The 23,812-nt window shown below is 48.3% G+C and overlaps 1 protein-coding gene across 7 annotated transcripts in view; it reads right to left on the bottom strand.

Annotated features, from left to right (window-relative positions):
* DDX6 (DEAD-box helicase 6) overlaps positions 1 to 17,636 on the bottom strand; it is a 119,610-nt gene extending 101,974 nt beyond the window's left edge. For 2 of the 7 annotated variants that reach the window (XM_068122977.2, XM_068122979.2), the window contains exon 1: positions 5,096 to 5,252. The gene's annotated coding sequence lies outside the window, so the exon portion shown is untranslated. Of the gene's footprint in view, positions 1 to 5,095; positions 5,253 to 16,591; positions 17,457 to 17,512 lie in introns of those variants that run through there. The other 5 variants (XM_078782162.1, XM_068122975.2, XM_068122981.2 and 2 more) reach the window with 5 other exon arrangements.
* Between the last annotated feature and the right edge of the window lie 6,176 nt (positions 17,637 to 23,812).

Here is a 23,812-nt window from a genome sequence, read left to right as displayed (position 1 = left end):
CGAGATAATGGTCAGAAGAGAAAGTAAATGAATAAGTACTTAATTAATCGCTAATAATTAAATAACTCATCAATTAAATGAATAATCAAAAAACAAAAAATAACGATTTTGACAAAGTACTTGCTCACTATTGTGCCGAAATTTCAGCTTCCTACCTCAAAGGATGGCCAAGATATCGCCGGACAAACACGAAAGAAAACAAGTACAGATACAAAGTAAACCGCCCCCATGCCAAATAATTAAATATCATACAGCGCGGCATTGCCGGGGCGCCTCCGGCGCCCGGCAATACCGCAGTGCAGCTCATGGAGACTGCATTGGGAGGGAGAGGTGTACACTAATTGATTGATTAATTGTGGAATTAAAATCAATAAGATTATCACAAAATATTTTCTTAATCAATTGGCTAATAGCATAACTAAACCACTAGTGCTTCATCCGAAGATGTCTTTTAGAAATTTAATTAAATAAGTCATTAATAAAAAATTTAATAATTAATTGATTAATCAATAAATAATTAATCAATTAATCAATAAATAATTCAGCGATTAAATGATTAATCAATAAATCAAAAATATCCTTGATAGCCACATCACTTGGTCACTGTCCTGTCCAAATATTAGCTTCCCAGCTCAAAAGGTGCCTGAGATATTGGCCAAATGAGAAAGAAAATAAATAAATGATTAATAATGAAAATAAATAAATAATAATCATGAAAAAATTAAATTATGAATCAATTCGGTCAGAGAACACAAACCACCACCATTTCATCAGAATCTGTAACTGAAAAAAAAATAAAAAAATTTGAGTAATTAATCGAATAATTAAATAATTAATCGATTAATTGATTAATTAATAAATCAAAAATAGCCATTGCAGCCAAATCACCTGGTCATTGGCATGTCCAAATATCAGCTTCCTAACTCAAAAGGTGCCCGAGTTAATTGCCAGAAGAAAAAGGGAATTTGATTAATTAAATAAGTACTTAATTAATCGCTAATAATTAAATAACTCCTCAATTAATTGATAATTATTCAAAAACAAAAAATAGCGTTTTTGACAAGACTTGCTCACTACTGTGCCGAAATTTCAGCTTCTGAGCTCAAAGGATGGCTGAGATATTGCCTGGACAAAAACAAGAAAGCAAGAAAACAAAGAAAGAGTGAAAACTGAGTACTCCCTTTCAGCGTGCGTCACTGCCGAGCCCCCTTCGGTGCCCAGCAGTGACGATTTGCCATGCCTGGAGATGGCATAGGAAAGGAACGGTGTACAAGTACAGATACATTCAAAGTACACCGCCCCCATGCCAAATAATTAAATATCCTACAGCGCGGCATTGCCGGGGCACCTCCTGCGCCCAGAAATACCGCAGTGCAGCTCATTGAGGCTGCATTGGGAGGGAGAGGTGTACACTAATTGATTGATTAATTGCATAATTAAAATCAATAAAAGACCACAAAATATTTTCTAAATCAATTGGCTAATAGCATAACTAAACCACTCGTGCTTCATCCGAAGATGTATCTTTTAGAAATTTAATTAAATAAGTCATTAAAAAAAATTAAATAATCAATTGATTAATCAATAAATAATTAATCGATTAAATGATGAATCAATAAATCAAAAATATCCCTGATAGCCACATCACTTGGTCACTGTCATGTCCAAATATTAGCTTCCCAGGTCAAAAGGTGCCTGAGATGTTGGCCAAATGAGAAAGAAAATAAATGATTAATAAGGAAAATAAATAAATAAAATCATTTAAAAAAAATTAATTAATTCGGTCACAGAACACAAACCACCACCATTTCATCAGAATGTGTAGCTGGGGAAAAAAATTTTTTTAGTAATTAATCGAATAATTAAATGATTAATTGATTAATAAATCAAAAATAGCCTTTGTAGCCAAATCACCTGGTCATTGGCATGTCCAAATATCAGCTGCCGAACTCAAAAGGTGCCCGAGAAGAGAAAGGCGAGAAATGGTCAGAAGTCAGAAGAGAAAGGAAATGTAATTAATTAAATAACTTCTTAATTAATCGCTAATAATTAAATAACTCCTCAATTAATTGATTAATTAATCAAAAAACAAAAAAATACCGTTTTTGACAAAGGACTCACTATTGTGCCGAAATTTCAGCTGCCCAGCTCAAAGGATGGCTGAGATATCGCCCGGACAAACAAACGAAAACAAAGAAAATAAGTACAGATACATTCAAAGTACACCGCCCCCATGCCAAATAATTAAATATCCGACATTCGCTAATAAATATCGCTAATAATTAAATAACTCCTCAATTAATTGATTAATTAATCAAAAAACACCGTTTTTGACAAAGGACTTGCTCACTGTCATGTCCAAATATTAGCTTCCCAGCTCAAAAGGTGCCCGAGATATTGGATAAATGAGAAAATAAATAAATGATTAATAATGAAAATAAATAAATAATAATCTTTAAAAGAAATAAATTATGAATCAATTCGGTCACAGAACACAAACCACCACCATTTCATCAGAATCTGAAAAAAAAATAAAAAAAATAAAAAAAAGTAATTAATCGAATAATTAAATAATTAATCGATTAATTGATTAATCAATAAATCAAAAATATCCTTTATAGCCACATCACTTGGTCACTCATGTCCAAATATTAGCTTCCGAGCTCAAAAAGTGCCTGAGATATTGGCCAAATGAGAAAGAAAATAAATAAATGATTAATAATGAAAATAAAGAAATGATTAATAATGAAAATAAATAAATAATAATCATTAAAAATTAAATTATTAATCAATTCGGTCATAGAACACAAACCACCACCATTTCATCAGAATCTGTAACTGAATTTTATTTTTTAGTAATTAATCGAATAATTAAATAATTAATCGATTAATTGATTAATCAATGAATCAAATATATCCTTGATAGCCACATCACTTGGTCACTCATGTCCAAATATTAGCTTCCGAGCTCAAAAGGTGCCTGAGATATTACGAAATGAGAAAGAAAATAAATAAATGATTAATAATGAAAATAAATAATAATCATTAAAAAAATTAAATTAATCAATTCGGTCAAAGAACACAAACCACCACCATTTCATCAGAATCTAACTAAAAAAAAAAAAAAAAAAATTGTCATTAATCGAATAATTAAATAATTAATCCATTGATTGATAAATCAAAAATAGCCTTTGCAGCCAACTCACCTGGTCATTGGCATGTCCAAATATCAGCTTCCTAACTCAAAAGGTGCCTGAGTTAATGATCAGAAGAGAAAGGAAATTTGATTAATTAAATAAGTACTTAATTAATCGCTAATAATTAAAGAACTCCTCAATTAATTGATTAATCAAAAAACAAAAATACAGTTTTTGACAAAGGACCTGCTCACTACTGTGCCGAAATTTCAGCTTCCGAGCTCAAAGGATGGCTGAGATATCGCCTGAACAAACAAACAAACAAGAAAGAAAGAAAGAAAGAAAACAAACAAACAACCAGAGTGAAAACTGAGTACTCCCTTTCAGCATGCGTCACTGCCGAGCCCACTACGGTGCCCGGCAATGACGTTTTGCAATGCCTGGAGATGGCATAGGAAAGGTGCGGTGTACAACAAACAAGAAAGAAAACAACCAGAGTGAAAACTGAGTACTCCCTTTCAGCATGCGTCACTGCCGAGCCCACTACGGTGCCCGGCAATGACGTTTTGCAATGCCTGGAGATGGCATAGGAAAGGTGCGGTGTACAACAAACAAGAAAGAAAACAACCAGAGTGAAAACTGAGTACTCCCTTTCAGCATGCGTCACTGCCGAGCCCCCTTCGGTGCCCAGCAATGACGTTTTACAATGCCTGGAGATGGCATAGGAAAGGAGTGGTGTACAACAAACAAACAAGAAAGAAAGAAAACAAGTACAGACAAAGTACACCACCCCCATGCCAAATAATTAAATATCCTGCAGCGCGGCAATACCGCAGTGCAGATCATGGAGGCTGCATTGGGAGGGAGAGGTGCACACCAATTGATTGATTAATTGTATAATTACAATCAATAAAAGATTATCACAAAATTTTTCTTTATCAATTGGCTAACAGCATAACTAAACCACCAGTGCCTCATCCGAAGACGTATCTTTTAGAAATTTAATTAAATAAGTCATTAATAAAAATTTTAAAATAATTATTCAATTAATCAATAAACAATTAAGCGATTAAATGATTAATCAATAAATCAAAAATATCCTTGATAGCCACATCACTTGGTCACTGTCATGTCCAAATATTAGCTTCCTAGTTTAGTCCGGTTGCCAGGTTGAGTATTGTTGTTGCGAGGAGTGTATTGTTACCTTCGCAAAAGCGGAAGGTTATGTTTTGATCGCTGTGTATTTATTTGTATGTCTGTGTGTGTGTGTGTATGTTATTCGCATAACTCAAAAAGTATTCAACCGAATTGCATGAAATTTGGTGGGATGATTGGTTATTATACGGGACACATTTGATTAGATTTTGGGAGCAACCGGGTCAAAGGTCAAGGTCAAGGTCACGAAAAGGTCAAAATCGTATTTTTGTTGTTCTGTTCCCTACACTCCCATGCCAAGTACAGAACAGTAGCTGCGGCGAAGGTATGCGCTCTACCGAGTGCCCGTTCTAGTGTTGTCACTGAACTACTTCCTCAAACTTTTGTGAAATCGTACTATTCCAACTTGACCCACGGCGGGAGTATGCGCTGTACTGAGTGGCGTTCTAGTTTTTTGATGGTTTTATACTCGAATGGGTCTATAGAAAAGATTTAGCTTGGTTGCCGGAGTGTCAACCTTGGGGAACTCCGATAAATTGGCATAAATCCAAGATGGCCGCTGCGGACGGAGGTGGAAAATAACCTTTCAACCATTCAACCTTCCGTCACGTGTGATACATTTTTTTCCGTACAATTTCGATGTGAGGATTCGATTTCTGAGGTCAATTGTGTGATTTGCGGTCAGATTCAGGGGCAAAGGTCAAGTTAAAGGTCATTTTTGCACATTTGGGGGGTTCAAACTTTTTGACCCCTGCATCAACTGCACACCACTCATGAACTCGATACGTTGATTCTAATCTCACCTCTTCTTCTTTTCAGAGACGTAGGCATATGGCTGACTCAAGGTGTCTTCTCCCGGTGTGTCACGGAGGTGGACAAGAAACGAAATTCACTGCGAACGGGATCAGGAAGCTCATCTTGTGCGCCAAATCTCGTGGAGATGGAGACCTGCAGGCTACGCTACAGAACATTATTGATGTTGGTGGAGATGCGGCAAGCATAACCTGTCATAAAGCTTGCTACTGTACTTATACATCAAAAGAGAAAATTGAGAGAGTGAGAAAGTCACAGAAAAGAAAGGCTGAAGATGAGGGTGTAAGGACAACTACAAGGTCTCATACTAAGGTAGCTGACACGTTTGTACTCAAACACACCTTTGATTGTATGTTCTGTAGCGAGGAATGTTTACCCATTGATGATAGACACCCAGAACGATGGGACCGCGTTCGTAAGTGTATGACCAAAGAACGTTTTGACACAGAACGTAACCCACTCCCAACTATGAAAGATATGCTCCTTGATGTTGCTGAGCAGCGTAATGACGATGTGGCTACAAGGGTCAAGTTGCACCTTGCTTTTGTTTCTGATCTACCTTCTGCTGAGTGCAAGTACCACGTCCGCTGCTATAACAGTTTTACGAAAGTTCCCACATCTGCTGATTTGCCAACTGGTAGTGCAGATGAAAATGCTCTGAAGGAAGTCATTGAGTACATGAGCCGAGACAGGTCCAGATTATGGAATAGTGTTGAACTGCATTCCCTGTACTCGGATCTAGGTGGCAAGCTCGCTCGACGTGACATGTTTAGCAAGGTAACTGACTGCATGAGTAAGGATGTTATAGTTGTTTGGGTAGATGGCTGTGCTACCATTGTTGGTTTCCGTGACTCCGTTGCTAAAACTCAAGATAGTTAAGGATGACGATATGGATGAGAGGAGCATTGCTTCCGTGGCGAGGCAAATAAAGCATGAGGCACGGTCGGTCAGGTACAACAGTGCCAATTACGACCTTTCAGAGTTTACACAGGCCAACACAATCAAGGCGACCAGCCCAAGTTTGTTGAAGTTGGTTTCAGACCTGGTCTCCGGTGGTAAGGTGACCAAGAAATCTCTGAGCTTGAGCCAGTCAATTCAGAGTCACGTTACAAGTACCAGAAATCAGACATTAGGGCTGGCCGTTAAACTGTTGCACCGGCATGGTAGTTCCGACCTTCTCAAACTCCTTCATGAGCATGGCTTCACGACACCGTACGATGAGGCCCTGAGATTCCGAAAATCAGCCGCCCGTTTTCTAGGCGACAATGCACAGGACCTCCACCAGTTTATGGGGTTGTGTAGAACCATCGGCGTCATCTTCGTGTGGTTTGACAACTTGGATCTCCAGGTAGTCACACCCAATGGTCGACGCACTACCCATGTCCTCTCGCATGAATTCCAGCAACCTCATCCCGCAGGTATTCTAGAGTATGGCCGTGCTAAGCCAGGGATGAGCAGCCTCATCATCCCGACTCTCTAAGAAAGCCACCCAGTCAAAGACCAGCAGTAGCTCATCGGGCAGCCTTCCTCTGCAACACTACACCGGGCCGACCAAGGTGAACCCACCAGCTGTAGAGGCCACCTGTGGCATCTCCTACCAAGAAGTATGTGCCCGGCAGGTGAGTCTAGCTACTGCGCAGGAGAAAGACATGAAGTGGCTAAACACACTCAACACACAGGAGAACGCAATGGAGTGGGGTGGTTTCAACAATCAGGAGGCGCGCAATGATCAAGCTCAAAAGAAGCCAGCGAGTACCTACATATTCGGACCTCTCATCGACGCCAAAGCCGCTCATCCGGACACGGTGCTAACTTCACTGGAGTACCTCAAGAAGTCGTTGGCTGACATGGGGATGTCCTATGTCCACGTCTCCGTCGATCTGCAGCTGTTCATGGTGGCCAGCCAAATCAAGTGGAATGATGTCAATCGCTTCAATAACGTCATTCTCAGGCCTGGCATCATGCACACCGTGCAGTCCTTCTGTGGCTACATCGGCAAACTCATGCGCGGGTCGGGTATTGAGCCTCTCATCAGCTCTGCGTTTGGAGGGCTAACAGGATTCATGAGCGGAAAGTCTTGGGTTCGGGCCATGCGAGTGTTCCGGATGGTTTCGACTACTCTTCTGAGCAATTTTCTCACCACTGGTCCCAAAACATTCCAGGACTTAAGCGACTACCTTGAAACCTGTCGGCAAAACCTAACCGGCAGGCACGGTCGATAATCTGATAAAGCCTACTCTGCTCGTCCATCAACTGCTTCGTAGCGAGAGGGAGGGAGATTTCCTGCTGCAGCAGCTCACGCTCGAGCTTATGCTCCCCTACTTCTTTGTTGCTGGCCACCACCACTACGCCCGCTACATCACCCATCATGTTTTCGAGATGCGCCACCTGCGGCCAAAACGGAGCTCATGTCAGGTGCCTTCATGTGCCGTCACCAGGAGGATAGCTGGAATGGCGTGAGCTCTGACCAGTTTGGTGAACAAACTGCCATTCGAATCGGCAAAGGTGGCCTCAAGGGTATAACCCTTTCTCAAGAGATGGTCGCGGAATGGATCGATTCTTTTCCCGTCATCGCCTACCTCTCAGACACCATGGCGCACATCTACCCCAATCCCCCAGTCAAGGAGAGCAATGCCCAAGCTGGAGCAAGTACTACAAGCAGTGGACCACGTCACAAGGAGGAGGGCAAGACGAGGAGGGAGATGGATGCAGATGACAGACTTCGAATCTCGCTTGAGCTGTCCAAAATGTCTCACCCTTTGGAAAATCAATCGCCACACCTCTACAACATCGCCAATGGTAGATTCGGTCCCCCTGAAGCCGAGGTGAATGTTGCCGAATCAGTGGACATAGGCGAGAGAATGGCTGCACAGTTCCGGGCATCCCTCCCCACCGGATTCCATGCAACCGTCTCTAGTTCCATCAAGACCATGGAACACAAAGGTGTGAAAATGGGGGACAAGACGATCTTCGACCTGGAGACTATCTTCTTCAGGCTGCTGACAGTCGGACAGCAGCGACAGATGAAGCTAGCACCCATCTTCCAATATGAGCTGTGTCCAATACCCCCCATCGCTCATCGACGAGTATGGCTGCTTGAGGAAAGGTAGCAAAGCACCGCTGGCTCACAAACTCTGCGTACAGACACGACGACCACCGCCGCCTGATGTCACCATTGTTGATGCGAGCCAACTCCTCTACCACATCGTGTGGCTGTCAAAAGGAGATGCGTCGGTCATAGTTAAGTCCATCAAGACGAGATTGTCCTCTCTCGCTGGCAAGAAGGTCTTAGTCTTCGACAAGTATCAACGTTTCTGCGAAGGACCATGAGCGTATGCGACGTGCTGGCCTTGGTTCCATCAATTACGACCTGACCATCAATACACCACTGCCCAGTCGAGACGCCATCATGAGGAATAAGCACAACAAGTTGCAGCTGTCGAAAGTTCTTAGTACCTACAGCTTCGGCGAAGGAGTCACCGTGGAGAGCCCCAGCGATGGTGTGTTCAACCATGACGAAGCGGACATAACAATGATCTCGTACCTCCTCATGGCTGCCGAGTCCGACACGCGAGTGATCCGCATTCTCTCAGATGACACCGATGTGTTCGTGCTGCTTGTGTACTGGGTGTACCGAAACAAGATCCAGGCCACAGTGCAAATGGAGCGGTAGGATGGACCTGTTTGGGACATCAACGCCACCTGTGCCCAACTCGGCCCCAAGTGCCTGCAGATCCTGGGAATGCACTACATTACTGGTTCAGATACCACCTCATACCTGTACGGCAAGGGGAAAGTGTCGGCCCTGAAGACCCTGAGAGCTGGCGACTTCCCAGGCCTGTACTCAGCCTTGGGCGAGCTTGATGCCACCCATGCACAGCTCATGGAAGCAGGACAAGCGTTCTTCTGTGCTCTATATGGTCAGCAACAGGGGACCACTATGAGTGAGGCGAGGTACCATATGTACACAAAGAAGGTTGGAAAGCCGCTCAAGATCATGTCGCTACCACCAACAGACCAAAATCTCTTCCTGCACATCTTGCGCACTCATCTGCAGACTATACTCGCCAAATCTGCTGACCAGCAGGCTCCACCTGAACTTGACATCACGAAGTATGGGTGGGAAATCAAAGATGGCACCCCAGTACCAGCAACCTCTGATCAGCCCCCAGGACCCCAAGATCTCTCATGGATGTAGTGTGGTGCAGCTGTAAGGCGGCGGGGAAGGCGTGCGGCAGTGAACGTTGCAGCTGTCACCATGGAAAGATATCATGCACTGTGTACTGCGCTTGTGTTTCTAGTGACGCTTGCTTGAACCCCTTCATGACAGGAGACGAAGACCACGATGAAGTGGAAGAGGAAGGAGAAGCAGATGTGGTAAATGACGAGGAAACTGATCATCTTGATCTTGCATTCGGCTCTGATGATGAATGGGAGTGATTGCCGTTAATGAATAAACACTTGACCACCCTCGTTCTGAAAATGCAATTATTATTATATTAATAATTTATTGGCCGAAAATAAATGACCTTTAACTTGACCTTTGACCCTGAATCTGACCCCAAATCGCACAATTAACCTCAGAAATCGAATCCTCACATCGAAATTATACGGAAAAAATGTATCACAAGTGATGGAAGGTTGATTGAAAAGTTATTTTCCACCTCCGTCCGCAGCGGCCATCTTGGATTTATGCCAATTAATCGGAGTTCCCCAAGGTTGACACTCCGGCAACCAAGCTAAATATTTTCTATAGACCCATTCGAGTATGAAACCATCAAAAAACAATACACTTCTCATGAGAACAAGGTTTAGTACAGAACATATCTGGGTGGCAAACAGACTAGTTCAAAGGTGCCTGAGATATTGGCCAAATGAGAAAGAAAATAAATAAATGATTAATAAGGAAAATAAATAAATAATAATCATTAAAAAATTAAATTATTAATCAATTCGGTCATGGAACACATAAACCACCACCATTTCATCAGAATCTGTAACTTAAAAAACATTTTTAGTCATTAATCGAATAATTAAATAATTAATCGATTAATTAATAAATCAAATAGTCTTTGCAGCCAAATCACCTGGTCATTGGCATGTCCAAATATCAGCTTCCTAACTCAAAAGGTGCCCGAGTTAATTGTCAGAAGAGAAAGGAAATTTAATTAATTAAGTACTTAATTAATCGCTAATAATTAAATAACTCCTCAATTAATTGATAAATCAAAAAACAAAAAGATACCGTTTTGGAAAAAGGACTTGCTCACGATTGTGCCGAAATTTCAGCTTCCGAGATCAAAGGATGGCTGAGATATTGCCCAGACAAACAAGAAAACCAGAGTGAAAACTGAGTACTCCCTTTCAGCGTGCGTCACTGCCGAGCCCCCTTTGGTGCCCGGCAATGACGATATGCAGCGCCTGGATATGGCATAGGAAAGAAGCGGTGTACAATAAGAATACGCCGCAATTCGATGAACAAGGGACAGCATCTATATACCCAGACAAGCACGGCCAATACTCCGTTCAACTCATCTGCCGCCGCTTCGGGCAAGAGTCGCTGTGCATCTCAATGTCGACCATCAAATCATTAATATATATTTTATATATTTATTTATTTATTATCTATATGTATATATAAAAGAAAGTTTTTGTTTGTTTGTTTGTTTGTTTGTGTGGCTGTCTGTCTGCATGCGCTAATCTCCTGAACGGTGAAAGATCGGAGGAAACCTCTAAAACAAAAAATGTCTGGACAGGTCCTGGGAAGGTTATAGGCCAGGTGGCGAGGCCGCTTCGGCTAGGCTGGGCCCATTTCGCAATTAAAAGCTGAGCTAAATGATCGGTCAATTTTCCACGGCCATGAGTAAAAGCTGAATTATAGCAGTAAATTAATTCAAAAAGAACCCGGGCAACGCCGGGTGCTTTCGGCTAGTCTTCTATATATATATATATATACAAAAGTGTTTGTCTGCACGCGCTAATCTCCTGAACGCTGACAGATAGAAGGAAACCTGTGAAAAACAAAAAAATGTCGGGACGGGCCCCGGGAAGGTTATAGGCTTGGTGGCGAGGCCGGTCAAGGCCGCCTCGGCTGGGCTGGGCCATTTTCTTTCAGCCCAGCCCTCGGCTGGGCTGGACCATACATCTTCTTCTTTCAAAATTCTCTTGAAGTACAACTTATGCACTTACACTACTCACAATAAGTTAAGGATATTGTGGGAGTGAGTTTCTTTTTTATATAGGGGTTAGGGTATTGAAATCAAGAATGCTGTGTTTTTTCACACTCATTAATAACCATAGAATTAGGACCAACAACATTTTTCAACATAATTAATACACGAAATCAACCACACCGAAGAACCTGCCAATATCCCTAACTTATTGTGAGTAGTGTAACAGGAATATCTGACTCTTTGCAACACATGCTTTGAAAATTCTCTCGCAGGGCCCGACAGAAGAAAACAAGGAATCGTTGAGCACGAACTGATACTGGGCTCGCGTCAGACCTGTGTACAGAAGATTAAATTCATTCAAAAAGAACCCGGGCAACGCCGTGTGCATTCAGCTAGTACTGAATAAAACTAGAACGGCACTCCGTAGAGCACATACCTCCGCTAAGCTGAACAGTTTACGTTTTGGATCTTCACCAAAATCTAATAGTCTTGTTCTCATCACCTAACCAACTTGTCCACCAAGTTTATTCATAACTCGTCCATAACTTATTTTAAATATCATGTTATATGTCGCTTTTCACCCGATACCTCAATGGTGAAGAATCACTTAAAAATTAAATAACTATTGTCGCCAAATCCATATTCAGATGTTTACCAAAATCGAAACTATTAGTCCTTTTCACACACACATCTCCACCAAGTTGTTGGGGTATATCCTGCTATATATATCATTATTTTTGCCATATCACTAAATGGCAAAACAATTTAATCAAGTAAATAATAATTTTTTTAAAAACACCTCTTCACGTTTTACTTAACTAACGAGGTGGAAATACCATGGATGACTCAGAGTAGACAAGGTCATTCATGTGCAAATCCCCCCCCCCCCCCCCTCAGCACAATACCAATGTACATTCCCTTCCCCACACCCCAATCCAGCTTTGACAAAAGGAAGCAAATTTCAAAAATACGTTTGGCTACCTGCTTCCTTTTTTTATTACAAATCATTCAGGTTCTGGTACTTGCTTCCTTTCGATGTGGCAGTTAAGCTGCTAAAATAAGAACCATGAGAGAAATTTGGATGCCAGTGTAAGTAATCCATTTTATTCAGTATTCCACTTGCTTCCATAATGTGATTGGGCTACTTAACTCATTTTTCTCAGCTATGTCACTTGCTTCCTTGTCAAACTTTGGTTGGCCAGCCCCAATAATTACAATTTGCAACACGCACCCTCCCCCGCGCTCCTCCGTAATCACAATGTACAAACCCTTAACCACCCACAATTACAATACCCCCCTCACAATTACAGAATACAAATCCCCCCTAATCCAACCAATTAAAGCATACCAACACCATCCAACCCCCCACAATTACAGCACACAAACACCCTCCAACACCCCCACAATTACAGCATACAAACACCCTCCAACCCCCCACAATTACAGCACACAAACACCCTCCAACCCCCCCACAATTACAGCATACAAATCCCCCCTAATCCAACCAATTAAAGCATACCAACACCATCCAACCCCCCCACAATTACAGCACACAAACACCCTCCAACCCCCCCCCCCACAATTACAGCATACAAATCCCCCCTAATCCAACCAATTAAAGCATACCAACACCATCCAACCCCCCCACAATTACAGCACACAAACACCCTCCAACCCCCCACAATTACAGCATACAAACACACTCCAACCCCCCACAATTACAGCATACAAACACCCACCAACGCCCCCACAATTACAGCATACAAACACACTCCAACCCCCCACAATTACAGCACACAAACACACTCCAACCCCCCACAATTAAAGCATACCAACACCATCCAACCCCCCACAATTACAGCACACAAACACCCTCCAACACCCCCACAATTACAGCATACAAACACCCTCCAACCCCCCCACAATTACAGCACACAAACACCCTCCAACCCCCCCCCCCACAATTACAGCATACAAATCCCCCCTAATCCAACCAATTAAAGCATACCAACACCATCCAACCCCCCCACAATTACAGCACACAAACACCCTCCAACCCCCCACAATTACAGCATACAAACACACTCCAACCCCCCACAATTACAGCATACAAACACCCACCAACGCCCCCACAATTACAGCATACAAACACACTCCAACCCCCCACAATTACAGCACACAAACACCCTCCAACCCCCCACAATTACAGCACACAAACACCCTCCAACCCCCCACAATTACAGCATACAAACACACTCCAACCCCCCACAATTACAGCACAGAAACACCCCCTCAATTACAGCACACAAACACCCTCCAACCCCCCACAATTACAGCACACCAACACCCTCCAACCACCCACAATTACAGCACACCAACACCCTCCAACCACCCACAATTACAGCATACCAACCACCCTCGAACCACTCCCCTCCCTCCCCCCACAATTACAGCATACAAACACCCTCCAACCACCCACAATTATTACAGCACACCAACACCCTTCAACCCCCTGCAATTACAGTTCAGATCCCCCACTGGCACTCCCCTACAATTACAGTACAGATCCCCCACACCCCTACAATTACAGTACAGATCACCCCTCCCCTACAATTACAGTACAGATCCCCCCCCTCCCATACAATTACAGTACAGATCCCCCCCCCTCCCTGACAATTACAGTACAGATCCCCCACAATTACAGTCCAGATCACCCCTCCCCTACAATTACAGTACAGATCCCCCCCCCCCTCCCATACAATTACAGTACAGATCCCCCCCCCCCCTCCCTGACAATTACAGTACAGATCCCCCACAATTACAGTCCAGATCACCCCTCCCCTACAATTACAGTACATATCACCCCTCCCCAACAATTACAGCATACCAACACCCTCCAACCCCCCACAATTACAGCATACCAACACCCTCCAACCCCCCACAATTGCAGCATACCAACACCCTCCAACCCCCCACAATTACAGCATACCAACACCCTCAAACCCCCCACAATTGCAGCATACCAACACCCTCCAACCCCCCACAATTACAGCATACCAACACCCTCCAACCCCCCACAATTGCAGCATACAAAAACCCTCCCACCCTCCACAATTACAGCACACCAACACCCTCCAACCCCCCCACAATTACAGCGTACACCCTCCAACCCCCCACAATTACAGCGAACAAACACCCTCAAACCCTCCACAATTACAGCACACCAACACCCTCCAACCCCCCCACAATTACAGCATACAAACACCCTCCAACCCCCCACAATTACAGCGTACAAACACCCTCAAACCCTCCACAATTACAGCACACCAACACCCTCCAACCCCCCCACAATTACAGCATACAAACACCCTCCAACCCCCCACAATTACAGCGTACAAACACCCTCCAACCCCTCACAATTACAGCATACAAACACCCTCCAACCCTCCACAATTACAACATACCAACACCCTCCAACCCTCCTCAATGACAGCATACAAACACCCTCCCACCCGCCACAATTACAGCATACCAACACCCTCCAACCCTCCTCAATGACAGCATACTAACACCCTCCACAATTACAGCATACCAACACCCTCCAACCCTCCACAATTACAGCATACAAACACCCTCCAACCCTCCAACCCCCCCACAATTACAGCATACCAACACCCTCCAACCCTCCACAATTACAGCATACAAACACCCTCCAACCCCCCCACAATTACAGCATACCAACACCCTCCAACCCTCCACAATTACAGCATACCAACACCCTCCAACCCTCCTCAATGACAGCATACTAACACCCTCCACAATTACAGCATACCAACACCCTCCAACCCTCCACAATTACAGCATACAAACACCCTCCAACCCACCACAATTACAGCACACCAACCACCCCCCAACCCCCCCCCCCCCAATTACAGCATACAAACACCCTCCCACCCGCCACAATTACAGCACACCAACCACCCCCCAACCCCCCCCCCCCAATTACAGCATACAAACACCCTCCCACCCCCCACAATTACAGCATACCAACCACCCACAATTACAGCACACCAACACCCTCCAACCCCCTACAATTACAGTACAGATCCCCCCCTCCCCTACAATTACAGTACAGATCCCCCCCACTCCCCTACAATTACAGTACAGACCCCCCCCCCCCACTCCCCTACAATTACAGTACTGAGCACCCTCCCCTACAATTACAGTACAGATCCCCCCTCCCTGACAATTACAGTACAGATCCCCCCCCCTCCAATACAATTACAGTACAGATCCCCCCCCTCCAATACAATTACAGTACAGATCCCCCCTCCAATACAATTACAGTACAGATCCCCCCCTCCCCTACAATTACAGTACAGATCCCCCCCCCCTCTACTATAATTACAGTACAGTTCACCCCTCCCCTACAATTACAGTACAGATCCCCCCCCCCCCTCTACTATAATTACAGTACAGATCCCCCCTCCCCTGCAATTACAGTACAGATCCCCCCTCCCCTACAATTACAGTACAAATCCCCCCCTCCACTACAATTACATTACAGATCCCCCCCCTCCACTATAATTACAGTACAGATCCCCCCTCCCCTGCAATTACAGTACAGATCCCCCCCTCCCCTACAATTACGGTACAAATCCCCCCCTCCACTACAATTACAGTACAGATCCCCCCTCCACTATAATTACAGTAGATCCCCCCCTCCACTACAATTATAGTACAGATCCCCCCTCCACTACAATTATAGTACAGATCCCCCCTCCCCTACAATTACAGTAGATCCCCCACCTCCCCTACAATTACAGTAGATCCCCCACCTCCCCTACAATTACAGTACAGATCCCCCCCTCCCCTACAATTACAGTACAGATCCCCCCTCCGCTACAATTACAGTACAGATCCCCCCCTCCCCTACAATTACAGTACAGATCCCCCCCTCCCCTACAATTACAGTACAGATCCCCACCCTCCCCTACAATTACAGTACAGATCCCCCCCCCTCCCCTACAATTACAGTACAGATCCCCCCTCCCCTACAATTACAGTACAGATCCCCCCCTCCCTACAATTACAGTACAGATCCCCCCCTCCCCTACAATTACAGTACAGATCCCCCCCCCTCCCCTACAATTACAGTACAGATCCCCCCTCCCCTACAATTACAGTACAGATCCCCCCTCCCCTATGCTGCAATGTCCGCTTGATTACATTCCCTTTCACCCCCTGAAAAATTACCATGTACAAGCCCCCCAAAATATTCCCTCCCACTTATTAACGAAACGACACCTCAACCTGGGATCCAAAGCAGAGAGCAAGGTCCGAGTTCGAAAGCACCAATCACGGGACACGACGGGCCTTTGTTTACACGAACATCCACTACGAAGGATTTTCGGATCGAAAACTCGCCTTCTAGAGACAGAATCCGACACGGTCGCGTACAATAGAAACGGTATCACAGAACACCATTCGTAGCCGAGTAGGGCGGGAGATCTGGAGAACGACGCAAAGGCCTGAGGCGAGCGGGGGTCGGGGGAGCAAAATGGGAGATTCTGGGTGAAGAAGAGGCGAAAGGGCGGGACCAGATGAACGGTAGTTGGAATAACAAACGCTCAAAACGATTTGGAATAAAAGCGAAAAAGAGTATTTAATGGTTTTAAGCAAACTCACGACCGGTCATGACTCCGGATACAGAGTTAGTCTTATTGGAAATGACGTCATTGCAATGACGTCAGAAAAAAAAAAAAGGAACGAACCATTGGTTCTAACGAACCTATACAGTCGTAAGAATACAGATGACAGTCGAGTCGACTAAAGGCAAAGCAGAATAAAACAAGTTAACACGAAACCATTTAATCAACCGCCCCCTTAGTTCCAAAATAGCTCTTCTTCCTCTTCAATGAAGTTGTCCAACCTTCGTACTCATCCCGAATCTGTAGAACCACCCCTTCCCGACTTAAACCCATCGCACCAATCCCTCAAATCAGTTTAAATTCATCTTTTCGTCCTTTACTAGGTCGAAGTATTTCTCACAAAAACTAAAACGTAAAGCCCACAAAAGGCATTCGCGGTTATCCAAAGCGAATGGAACACCTCGTATGAGCATCGGTTTAACGCAGACTCGGCCAGTAACCGAAGCGGAATACAAATGGATACCACCTTTTATCGGATCAACGACTGATTACTTAATGATCCTGCCATTCCTAGACGCCGTACCGCAAAAAGTAAAGGCTCAAACAACCGCCTCAGAACCCGATGTCAACAGATTGCTGACCGTCTCTCCGTTTCACTTCCTGCCGTTATGGCGTCCCGCACAGAATTTATATACAGCTCGCGCCGCAACAGCCGGACGTGACGTCAACAGTTAATGGCACCTTTTCTTCTTAATTTTACGGCGATTTTACAATTATTATTTGTTGATCGCATTTCAAACTTTGTGCATGAAACAAATACAACATATTATTAACCTCTTTGCTGGTACTTGCGTGTGTTGTACGTATGAAATTTGTAAAAATTCGGATGGACGTTAAACTGGATGTCCCGTCTACCGACATTTAGTTGGTGGACGTTAAAGATCCCACGGTGTCCTTCACGAAGAGTAGGCGAGCAATCGCCGGCACTCTGACCAAATTCCAACTCTAACCTTAGGCTTAGTCGACTGTCAGGCCTGGCAATCCGGTTCGTTAAAGACTTGAGCCAAGCTTCCCCTGGCCAACTCCTCAATAACGTGAGAACAATTTATTGGTCCCGTTAAAGAAGAAGATATTGCTCATCGGAATACGGAAACGAAGCACAAAGGTGAAGAAGAAGAAGAAGCGGTTTTCCGTGGACTTTCGACTATCAAGGGGACTGGAGCTAAAAGGACATGATTACGTGGAGCAGATAAATGCTGTACTTCACTGTTCTTTCCTTTCCCTTGGGACTATCAGCAGACTGCTACTTCATCACCCGCTCACTGTTTTCACGACAACCCCACAAACTTTTCTACTTCTCAGGGTTATTTTTTTTTCTTCCACCATTTTTAGATTGTAGCGGCTGCCGCTGGGGTTACACAATCGCCTTGCACCTATCAAGGACGCGGAGCGATCACCAGGCCGGGCTCGTCCAGGACGCCCGGGCAGGCCCGCGCTCGACTTGCCAGGCCTCGGTCGGGACGCCCGGGCAGGCTCGCCCTCGGCTTGCCAGGCCGCAGCCGGCCCGCGGGGCCACGCCCCCTGGCGCCAGGCCTGGGCAAACCCCCTGAGGGAATAGATATATATTGCCGACCGTAAAACGTTTTTCCCAGAGTGCCTGAGTGTTTGATTCTAATAAAGCAGCTCAGATGAATTCAAGCTTTTTGTCGCGTCCATTCTTTCGATCGACGTGGGAGCCACAGCTCCTTCATTGGTGACCTATCGACATGGACACGGCAGTCGCCCTTAAACTGCCTACCTTCTGGGAGGCTCACGCGGCGGTTTGGTTCGCACAAGCGGAGTCCCTGTTCGCCCTGCGAGGCATCACGGCGGACGACACCCGCTTCCACCACGTGGTCGCTGCGCTCGGTTCAGCCACCGCAGCCCGCGCCCTGAGCCTCCTCGAGAGACCGCCAGCCGCGGACAAATACGGCGCGATTAAGAAGCTTCTCCTCGATGCTTTCGCCCTCCCAGCGGCGGAACGCGCACGGCGCCTGCTCGATTTGCCGGAGCTCGGCGACACGCGCCCTTCCGAGCGAATGGACTACATGCTTTCGCTGCTCGGCGAGCACTCTCCGGCATTCCTGTTCCGGGAGCTGTTCCTCCGTCAGCTGCCTAACCCGGTACGCCTCGCCCTGGCAAGCACGACGATCACAGATCCCCGGGCCCTTGCCAGAGAAGCCGACAAAATCTCCGCCGCGGGACAGCGCATCGCAGCGGCGACATGGGACCCGCCGCCGCCTGATGCACCATCCATGGCGCCCGAGCACCCGGCGCGATCGACGGCCGAACTGCCGACGCAATTGGCGGCCGCTATACCGAGCCGACCACGTTCAGCACGACGTCCGAAGCCTCCACCCGACCAAGCGTGGTGTTCCTATCATGCCAGGTTCGGACAGAAGGCCCGGACATGCCGACCCCCGTGCACCTTCGGCGGGTCGGGAAACGGCCAGGCCGGCGTTCATTACCTGCCATGAACGCCGGCCACAGTCACACGGGCAACTTACTGTTCATCACGGATAAAGCGTCCGGACGGCGCTTCCTGTGCGACACCGGCGCCCAAGTGAGCGTCATGCCCGCCTCTGACCAGGACAGGCAATCCGCGGTTTGCGGCCCCTCCTTGGTTGCGGCCAACGGATCGACTATCCGCACCTTCGGCCCGCGCAACGTCACCCTCTGCTTCGGCGGCCAACGCTTCGCTTGGACGTTTGTAACCGCCAACGTGCCCATGGCTCTGCTCGGCGCCGACTTCCTCTGCGCACACGGACTGCTGGTGGACGTCCAACGGCGTCGTTTAATCAACGCTGAAACCTTCAGCTCCCTGGTATGCACATTGAGCAGCTCCGCGCCGACCGAGCTGGCACGCACCGTCCCGGCGGCGAACGAGTTTGCTCGCCTGCTCGCGGAGTTCCCGGCCCTCACGCGGCCGACGTTTTCGGCCGTCGCAGTACGGCATGGGATCGAGCACCACATACCAACCACGGGCCCGCCGGTCTACGCCAGGGCCCGCCGCCTCGACCCAGCCAAGCTTGCCGTTGCGAAGGCCGAATTCGACGCGTTGGAGCACCTCGGCATCGTGCGGCGCTCCGATAGCGCGTGGGCCTCGCCACTGCACATCGTGCCAAAGCCGGGGGGTGGATGGCGCCCGTGTGGCGACTACCGCCGTCTTAATGACGCTACAACACCCGACAGGTACCCGATCCCGCATATCCAAGACTTCTCCGCCCGTCTGGCGGGACGGGTCATTTTTTCAAAAATTGATCTCATACGGGGATATCACCAGGTACCTGTCAGGGCGGCCGACGTCCCTAAAACGGCAGTCATCACGCCGTTCGGCTTATTCGAGTTCTTGCGGATGCCGTTTGGTCTCAAGAACGCGGCTCAGGCGTTCCAGCGCTTGATGGACGGCGTGCTGCGTGACCTGCCGTTCCTTTTCGTTTACCTGGACGACATCCTCGTCGCCAGCACGTCCCGGGCCGAGCACCTCCTCCACCTCCGAACACTGTTCGGGCGCCTCAGCGAGCACGGCCTCATCGTCAACCCGGCCAAATGCCACTTCGGCACGACGGCCGTTGATTTTTTGGGCCACCACATCACCAAGAACGGGGCTGTGCCGCTGCCAACCAAGGTCGAGGCCATCACCACTTTCCCGCGTCCCCGCACCATAAAGGCCCTGCAGGAATTCCTGGGAATGGTGAATTTTTATCACCGCTTCGTGCCCCGCGCTGCTCAACTCATGCGGCCCCTCTACGAAGCCCTCCGGGGCAAGCCGGCCAAGCACGACATCGCCTGGTCCGCAGCAATGGATGCGGCCTTCCAAAGCTCAAAGCGGGCCCTCGCCGACGCAACACTGCTCGCTCACCCGGTGCTCAACGCTCCCATCGCCCTCACCACGGATGCCTCCGACTACGCGGTGGGCGCCGTACATGAGCAATGGGTGAACGGGGTTTGGCAGCCACTCGCTTTTTTCAGCCGGCAGCTCCGGCCGAACGAGCTCAAATACAGCACGTTTGACCGGGAGCTCCTCGGTCTACACCTGGCCGTCCGCCATTTCCGCCACCTCCTGGAGGGCCGACCTTTCACGGCGTTCGTCGACCACAAGCCGTTGGTTTACGCCATGGCCAAGGTCACGGAGCCATGGTCGGCCCGCCAACAGCGCCACCTCTCCGCCGTGTCGGAGTTTACCACGGACATCCGGCACGTCGCCGGCAAAAACAACGCCGTGGCCGACTGTCTTTCCCGGGCCAGCGCGAACGCGGTCCACCTGGGCGTGGATTTTGCGCTCATGGCGGCGGACCAAACCACCGACACCACGGTGCAAGCCCTCCGGGCGGCGGACACGGGCCTCCGCCTGGCCGACATCCCCTGCGCGGACACTGTCCTGCTCTGCGACGTCTCCCAAGGCCGGCCTCGCCCCATCGTGCCCGTCACCTGGCAACGCCGCATCTTCGCCTCCCTCCACGGCCTTTCCCACCCGGGCCGGAAAGCTTCCCAGAAGCTGGTGTCGGCGCGTTTCGTCTGGCACGGCCTTCGTCGGGACGTCCGCGATTGGACCAGCGCCTGCACCGCCTGCCAACGGGCCAAGGTCCACCGACACACCCAGGCCCCGCTGGCACCTTTCACCGTGCCCGAACGACGTTTCGACCACGTCAACGTGGATCTGGTGGGCCCCCTTCCCCCATCACGAGGGTTCACACACCTGCTCACCATGGTGGACAGGACCACCAGGTGGCCGGAGGCCGTTCCCCTCGTCTCCACCACCACCGCCGACGTGGCGCAGGCCTTCATCGCCACCTGGGTCGCCCGCTTCGGCGCACCGGCGGACATCTCGTCAGACCGCGGACCACAGTTCACCTCCGAGCTGTGGGGCGCGGTCGCCCGCAACCTGGGGGTCAAGCTCCACCGTACTACGGCCTACCACCCCCAAGCAAACGGGTTGTGCGAGCGATTCCACCGCTCCATGAAGGCCGCGCTCATGGCCGGCCTTCAAGACGGCGGTTGGGCCGACCGGCTGCCGTGGGTCCTTTTGGGCCTTCGCACGGCCCCCAAGGAGGACCTCCAGGCATCCACCGCCGAGCTGGTCTATGGCCAGGTGCTACGCGTCCCGGGCGAATTCGTGCCCGACGCTACCAGCCCCTGGTCCGCAGCTCGCCAGCGCTCGGACCTCCAGGAGGCCGCCCGACGGTTTGCCCCCGTGCCGACATCCCACCACGGTGACCCCCAGTCCTACGTCCCCCCAGCACTCCGCACCGCGGAGTATGTTTTTGTGCGTCACGACGCACATCGGCGGCCACTCCAGCCGCCGTACGACGGGCCCTTCCGGGTGCTGCGACGGGACGACAAGTCGTTCGTCATCGACATCGGCGGCAGGTCGGACCGGATTGCAGTGGACCGCCTCAAGCCGGCGCACGTGGACGTCGACCACCCACCACGGGTGGCCCTCCCGCCGCGGCGAGGCCGCCCCCCGTCCACGGTGCCCCCCACTCGACCGCCCACCACCTCACCGGACCCCCTCCCACGACCCACCAGGGGTCGCTTCGGCCGGGTCATCAGGACCCCCCTCAAGTTGACCCTGTCGGTGCAAGTCGATTCTGGGGGGACGTGTGTAGCGGCTGCCGCTGGGGTTACACAATCGCCTTGCACCTATCAAGGACGCGGAGCGATCACCAGGCCGGGCTCGTCCAGGACGCCCGGGCAGGCCCGCGCTCGACTTGCCAGGCCTCGGTCGGGACGCCCGGGCAGGCTCGCCCTCGGCTTGCCAGGCCGCAGCCGGCCCGCGGGGCCACGCCCCCTGGCGCCAGGCCTGGGCAAACCCCCTGAGGGAATAGATATATATTGCCGACCGTAAAACGTTTTTCCCAGAGTGCCTGAGTGTTTGATTCTAATAAAGCAGCTCAGATGAATTCAAGCTTTTTGTCGCGTCCATTCTTTCGATCGACGTGGGAGCCACAGCTCCTTCAAGATCACCATACCAGGTGACCTGATGCCATTCCTCCACAGGACATTCCAGCAGAAACAGTCGCTAAAGCATTAGTACACCATTGGATTTCAAAGTATGGCACACCATCTACCAGCACCAGAGATAGGGCTCAGCAATTTGAATCCTACCTGTTCACCGAGTTGACAAGCCTGTTGGAATGCACTTGTACGTATTCCTTGGTGACCGAAAGATCCGCGTCAGCCTCCACGCAAAACCAGCTGTCTTCGAACACTAAACGATGGCCTCCCTCAAGGATCTGTTCTAGCTCCTGCCATTTTTAACCTCTATGTCACCGACCTGCCAATGATGACCTCCTTCAAACTCCTCTATGCTGATGGCATTGCACTTGTAGTGCATGGCCCCAACCTAAAATCTGTCGGGGACCAACTCACCCGCAATCTGGGCATACTGGAGGAGTACTTCCACCAGGGGTGTCCAAACTTTTTTCACTGAGAGCCACCTGGAGAAAAACGATGAATATCGCGGGCAATAGGCTACCTGTAATAACAAATGTAACAAGCGTTCTGAGTATTGCGCTGCAATACATGTCCCCTACCGGCAGTCTGTCGTCCGGAAAACTGTTGGGGAAATTACCAAAGTTCAAAGTGCCATAACTTTGTCAAAAATGATCGAAACGTCGTGAAGTTCGGACTTGATCTGTAACTTATCATGAGGAAACCATGTGCCAAGTTTGAAATCATTAGCATTAAGAGTTTAGAAAAAAAGTCCAGAAAACTGTTCTTTGCGTGACGGACTGACAGACGGACAGACGGAGGGACGGAGTGCAAACCTATAGTCCCCTCCGGTGTACACCGGTAGGGGACTAATAATGATAACTAGAACGGCACTCAGTAGAAAGCATAC

Source organism: Myxine glutinosa, chromosome 7 (genome assembly GCF_964187855.1).
Source record: "Myxine glutinosa chromosome 7, kmMyxGlut1.1, whole genome shotgun sequence".
NCBI classification, from domain to species: Eukaryota; Metazoa; Chordata; class Myxini; order Myxiniformes; family Myxinidae; genus Myxine; species Myxine glutinosa.
This window is presented reverse-complemented; position numbering and strand designations above follow the sequence as displayed.